At 50.5% G+C, this 6,737-nt stretch overlaps 1 long non-coding RNA gene across 1 annotated transcript; it reads right to left on the reverse strand.

Annotated features, from left to right (window-relative positions):
* Positions 1-2,956: 2,956 nt before the first annotated feature.
* On the reverse strand, positions 2,957-3,832 carry LOC136627303 (uncharacterized). Its single transcript, XR_010792769.1, has 3 exons — positions 3,694-3,832; positions 3,291-3,389; positions 2,957-3,195 (listed from the first exon to the last, which is right to left on the reverse strand). It is a non-coding gene; the product is annotated as an uncharacterized lncRNA (long non-coding RNA).
* Between the last annotated feature and the right edge of the window lie 2,905 nt (positions 3,833-6,737).

Here is a 6,737-nt window from a genome sequence, read left to right on the forward strand (position 1 = left end):
CACGCTGTAAAGCCGGCTGCACACGGCTGTGACGGGCTCTGCCATGGAATTCCGGGGCGGAGCCCATCACGGCGGCCCCAAGAGACCCCAATACTTACCTCCGGTTCCGGAGTCCCGCATGATGCCTCAGTGCGCATGGGCAATAGAGCGCGTGACGCACCGCAGCGGCATGTGACGCGGTAGGCGTAGAGGCGGTTTCACGCTATTTTCCGCTGTGCTACAGCGGAAAATAGCGTGAATGGACGGCTTCCACAGACTGCAATGGAAGCCGTCCGCGCGTACACCCGCGGCAAATAGAGCATGCCGTGCGGGTGAGGACGGGTGATTTTACAGTGCGGAATTCCGCTGTGAAATTCCGCACCGTAAGCATTGAGCTATTAGGCTGAATAGATCCGTCTGTGGGAAGGAGCCCTAGGGCCTCATGGCCAATAGCAAAATGGAATAGCTGTTTCCGCAGCGGATTTGCCCCTAGGGAATCATTGGCCATCCCGTCCATTAAACTGATTTTTGCACCCGCGGATGGAATTTTAATAGAATTGCGTTTTTCATGCGTGGGAGAAAAAAACCCGGCATGCTCCATTTTACCGCGGATCGGCCACATTGCTATCACATTGATAGCAATGTGTGCAGATATCTGCATGCAAAAATGATACAATAGAAAGCTGATTCTACGCGGATTGTATTTTTCCAGTGGACATGAGGCCTAAGGCCGCCTGCAGACGGCCGTGTCGCATCCAGCTGCTCGCAACGGGACCCGACCTGAGCGCCTGCAGCGAGCAGTGCGGAACTCGCCCGCTCCCGCAGCTCTGACTCATGTGCCAGCAGACGGCGCATGCGCAGAGCCGGCAGCCAGCGAGTGGCGTTTATGTCCGGGGCTTTGCGAACCCCGCACAGAATTAGAGCATGGCGCGGTTTGTTTCCTGCGCGTGATTTCGCGTAGACAAACCACGGCCTTCTGCATAGGATTGCGTATTGAAATGCAATCCTATGCAGGCGTGTACAGCCGGAAATGTACGGTGCTGCGTCTGGCATAGACTGAAGTGGCAGCGGTGCGCATTCGTCATCAGCTGATTGGCAGGGATTCTGGGAGGCAGATCAACACTTCACTGCGCATAGATCATCAGTACTGGAGTCCCAGGGAACACTTTTAACCCCTTGCCACCGCAGCACGTGAATGTATGTATGTTAGGAAGCAGCTTTCTGGAATGGACTTGCAGTTGCATCCTACAGATCTGAGCCCACACCATCTACTGCTGAAGACTGTTGCTAATGACAGTTGGCCTCCCACAGCCAGAGGGGATGGGTGAGACAACAGATTCCCGCTGTTAACCCTTTCCAGTCCAATGTCGGCCCTGCCCCGACATCATAATTTCCCTCCACAGCTCCAATGTCGGGGCAGGCCCGACACTGCAGTGCAGGAGTGGATCTGCACCCGATCGTCAGGCACATCGGGTGCAGATGCACTCCTGCACTGGTCCTCATCGAGGACTCCCGAGGAGAAGGCAGAAAGGGATTTTAATCCTTTCTGCCTTCTCCTTTACACATTACTTAGCGCTATGTAATGCATAGATTCTGGCCGGCGATCATGTGACCGCCGGTGTTACCTGACCCCAGCAGTCACATGATCGCCGAGCCGGGAGGCAGAAGGAGTACGGAAGACGCCGAACAGGTAAGCAGGTCCCTCCCTGCACCCTCCTGAACTCTGTCAGATCAGGAGGGTGCAGGGAAAATGTATTTTTTCTCACCCATTCTCCCCAGAACCAATTTATTTGGAGCTGGGGAGAATGGGTGAGAAAAAATAAATGGATTGGAAAGGGTTAATGCTTTGCATGCAACGATTGCTCTTATTTCATTAGGTTTTTGTATGTAATCAGATATACTTCAGTCTAAGCCGACCTGAGTATAAGCCAAGGTACCAACTTTTACCCCAAAAACCTGGGGTCAATTATTGACTTGAGTATAAGGCAAGGGGTAATATTAGGTACCTTGGCTAACACTGGGATCGGCTATACTCGAGTATGCATTGTGGCTGCTGCTACAGGCCAAGTGGGCAGTATTGTCCGGGTCTCCTGGACTCATGGTTAGTGTAGGGATTAGCGGTATAACCAGGAGCTTAGAAGTTCGCCCGCTAGCTTCACGTTTTGTCTACAATGTCAAGTAATACCTGTTCTTTATAATCAGCCTATCTGTTAGTAGTGGTTGCATTTGTGGCTTCTGTATGCAGTGTTTTCTATCTCTGTGTATTCTGTTCTGTCTCTGTTATATGCCATGCGTGTGTCCTGTTCTGTGGCTCCTAGGATCAGCTATGGCCCAGTTCCGAAGACCGCTGGGCCGCCCTCTTATTTGGGCGATGTCTACGCTTAGGTTGGGCCACTGTCGACCCCCCCCCCCCCCCCTTTAGCACAGGGTTAGTTGCATGGATTACATTTTGGGTCCCATTTGTACATACTAACATATCATTAGGGCCACAATGGGTACATTTCTGAAAACAATACAAACAGGGGTATCCATTTTGGGGTGTCAGTGCACATGAAAATGATGATTTTTGGTGGAAAAAAAACTTAGAATAGCACATTAGCCGAAATAAAGCCATATTATAATTTTTTTTTTATCATAATTCCATTAATTCCTGAAAATGTGGGATCTAAATACTCCTGACACCACTCAGTGAACACAAAGGGGTGTACTTTGTAAAATAGGGTCATTTTAGGGGGTATGTATTCTGACACCCACGAGCCTTTGCAATCTTGGCTCGGTGGAGGAAAAAGGATTTAGCAAAATGAGGAAAAATGAGGTTCAACTTGAATGTCTCCAAAATGGTTCCAAACAAAGGATGTTTTTGCAAATGTGCGTCTAGAATAAAGTGAACAGATGGAAATATATGTTGGCAAGGATTTGTAGAGTATGCTGCACATATGAGATATAACAGTTGTAAATGTTAAAAAATTACAATGTCTTCAAAACTGTCAATATTAATTTTAATTAATATACACAACTTCTAACTGCCCATTTTTACCGCTTAAACGAAGTACAACAAGGCACAGAAAAAACAATGTAAGAATCACTTCGATTTGCAAACATGCCCATCTTGAAAGCGTCCTACTGAGCCAACATCTAGGACCGTCAGTCTCTCTGCTGCTTCAACCATGATTGTGAGCAAACGCAGTGTGGTAATCTAGAAATACCTTAGATAACCTGTAAAGAAGAAAGAAAAAAGTTTGCAAGAAAATAAATAAAAGCTTAGTCTATCCAAAAATACCCCCCCCCCCCAAAAAAAAAAGGTGAGTCACCGGCAAAAAGCAGTCCATAAAACGAAGGGGTTCAAGATTGCTGAACGTCGAGGGTCTCTTCACTGTCGGACAGCCTTCCCATTCTCAAGGACGTCAGATCTGCAGGAAATGATGAAAAATCAGCAGGTTAACAGTCACATCACACCAGTATGACTGATCCCTAGATCCGCTCCACCCACTTACATTGACCACTACTCCCCCAACCTGGTCAGAAGAATCAAGAATCTTATTTTTATATATTATATATACACACACACACACACACACACACACACACACACACACACACACACACACACGCGTGCGTACATACAGATGCAAGCGAAAACCTGCAAATATGCGCAAAATAAGCACGTATGAGCAGATGCACGCAATGAAAATTTTAGCAGATGCAGCATCTTACCTCGACGAGTTATGTCAGCTTGTGTGCAAGCGAAGCGAAATTCTTCTCAAAACGCGTCCAAACGTCAGGATCCTCTCCACACGCAAGTTTGCAAAAAAGCTCACAAATCTCGGGTGGCCGCGTCTCCACACGTAGTGCACAAATCTGCCAAAAAAGACAGGTTTCGTCAGGTGGCGTCGCGCAAATCTCAGGTAGGTACTCACCACACAGCGCATCAATCCCAGGTAGGTACTCACCACACGTACCACACAGCGCATCAATCCCAGGTAGGTACTCAGCACACGTACCACACAGCGCATCAATCTCAGGTAGGCACACAGCACACAGCGCATCAATCTCAGGTAGGCACTCAGCACACAGCGCATCAATCTCAGGTAGGCACTCAGCACACAGCGCATCAATCTCAGGTAGGCACTCAGCACACAGCGCATCAATCTCAGGTAGGCACTCAGCACACAGCGCATCAATCTCAGGTAGGCACTCAGCACACAGCGCATCAATCTCAGGTAGGCACTCAGCACACAGCGCATCAATCTCAGGTAGGCACTCAGCACACAGCGCATCAATCTCAGGTAGGCACTCAGCACACAGCGCATCAATCTCAGGTAGGCACTCAGCACACAGCGCATCAATCTCAGGTAGGCACTCAGCACACAGCGCATCAATCTCAGGTAGGCACTCAGCACACAGCGCATCAATCTCAGGTAGGCACTCAGCACACAGCGCATCAATCTCAGGTAGGCACTCAGCACACAGCGCATCAATCTCAGGTAGGCACTCAGCACACAGCGCATCAATCTCAGGTAGGCACTCAGCACACAGCGCATCAATCTCAGGTAGGCACTCAGCACACAGCGCATCAATCTCAGGTAGGCACTCAGCACACAGCGCATCAATCTCAGGTAGGCACTCAGCACACAGCGCATCAATCTCAGGTAGGCACTCAGCACACAGCGCATCAATCTCAGGTAGGTACTCAGCACACAGCGCATCAATCTCAGGTAGGTACTCAGCACACAGCGCATCAATCTCAGGTAGGTACTCAGCACACAGCGCATCAATCTCAGGTAGGTACTCAGCACACAGCGCATCAATCTCAGGTAGGTACTCAGCACACAGCGCATCAATCTCAGGTAGGTACTCACCACACGTAGCGCACAGCGCATCAATCTCAGGTAGGTACTCAGCACACAGCGCATCAATCTCAGGTAGGTACTCACCACACAGCGCATCAATCTCAGGTAGGTACTCACCACACAGCGCATCAATCTCAGGTAGGTACTCACCACACAGCGCATCAATCTCAGGTAGGTACTCACCACACAGCGCATCAATCTCAGGTAGGTACTCAGCACACAGCGCATCAATCTCAGGTAGGTACTCAGCACACAGCGCATCAATCTCAGGTAGGTACTCACCACACAGCGCATCAATCTCAGGTAGGTACTCACCACACAGCGCATTAATCTCAGGTAGGTACTCACCACACGTAGCGCACAGCGCATCAATCTCAGGTAGGTACTCAGCACACAGCGCATCAATCTCAGGTAGGTACTCAGCACACAGCGCATCAATCTCAGGTAGGTACTCAGCACACAGCGCATCAATCTCAGGTAGGTACTCAGCACACAGCGCATCAATCTCAGGTAGGTACTCAGCACACAGCGCATCAATCTCAGGTAGGTACTCAGCACACAGCGCATCAATCTCAGGTAGGTACTCAGCACACACCGCATCAATCTCAGGTAGGTACTCAGCACACAGCGCATCAATCTCAGGTAGGTACTCAGCACACAGCGCATCAATCTCAGGTAGGTACTCAGCACACAGCGCATCAATCTCAGGTAGGTACTCACCACACAGCGCATCAATCTCAGGTAGGTACTCAGCACAAAGCGCATCAATCTCAGGTAGGCACTCAGCACACAGCGCATCAATCTCAGGTAGGTACTCAGCACACACCGCATCAATCTCAGGTAGGTACTCAGCACACAGCGCATCAATCTCAGGTAGGTACCCAGCACACAGCGCATCAATCTCAGGTAGGTACTCACCACACAGCGCATTAATCTTCCTCTCCCACGTTGAAAGTAGTATAAAAGGCTCCAACCATCAGCTTCCTCTGTAGATGCCAGCGCTCGGAATTCGCGGGCAAATTCAAGTATCGGTGACGTCACCGGTCACGTGAGGCGCGGGCACAGCTCTCATCGTGCACGGCAGCTGAACTGTACTGCTCGTGCACAATGGGAAGTCACATGGTGCCGATTCCAGCCACCTCATTGGCTGGAATCGGCAGCAGGAATAACTGAAGCGTAAACTACTAATATGCACCCCCTCATGGTCACATGATGATGACATCACCGCAGGTCCGGGTTGGTGGTTGTGCTGTTGTGTTCCGTGATCTCTGGTTCTCTCTGTTATCAGCCAGCAGATCCTCCATTATTGTAGCTTTCCTCTCTCATGTTATTTGTTGGCCATCGTACCGGCCTCCTTACGTGCGGCTCACAAGCTATAAAGCGCGGGGCGCCCCTCTGGCTGGCAAGAATATAAGCCGCATTGCCGCCTCCGGCCAGTAGGTGAGCCGCCGCCGCTGCGATAACTTTGGTTGTGTTTGCTTGTGTTCACATCTTCGTAAACTCCCCATCTTTGGAGGCCGCGGTGAGATCGCACGGATCGGGCGCGCTTCACTGTGACTGGTGTCCGTGTTACATGCGTGTTATCGTACACGGCACACGTATTGCCGGACGTCTCCAGACCGTAAAGTGTCTTTACCGGGGGGCTGTAGCTGAAGGGCTCTGGACGGGCTCATGGGGGCGCACCTTGCTGTGGATTTGGCGCAGATTTTCCCTCCGCATCACAGAGAGGGAAAGTAGCGCTGAAAGTCTGCAGCAACGTGCGACATTGTGAGATCCACCATCTGCACCGCGGGGCCATCTAGATGTGGGACATTGTGTGAGATCCACCGTCTGCACCGCGGGTCCATCTACATGTGGGACATTGTGTGAGATCCACCGTCCGCACCGCGGGGCCATCTACATGTGGGA

The sequence above is a fragment of the Eleutherodactylus coqui genome, chromosome 5 (assembly GCF_035609145.1).
Source record: "Eleutherodactylus coqui strain aEleCoq1 chromosome 5, aEleCoq1.hap1, whole genome shotgun sequence".
Lineage (NCBI taxonomy): Eukaryota > Metazoa > Chordata > Amphibia > Anura > Eleutherodactylidae > Eleutherodactylus > Eleutherodactylus coqui.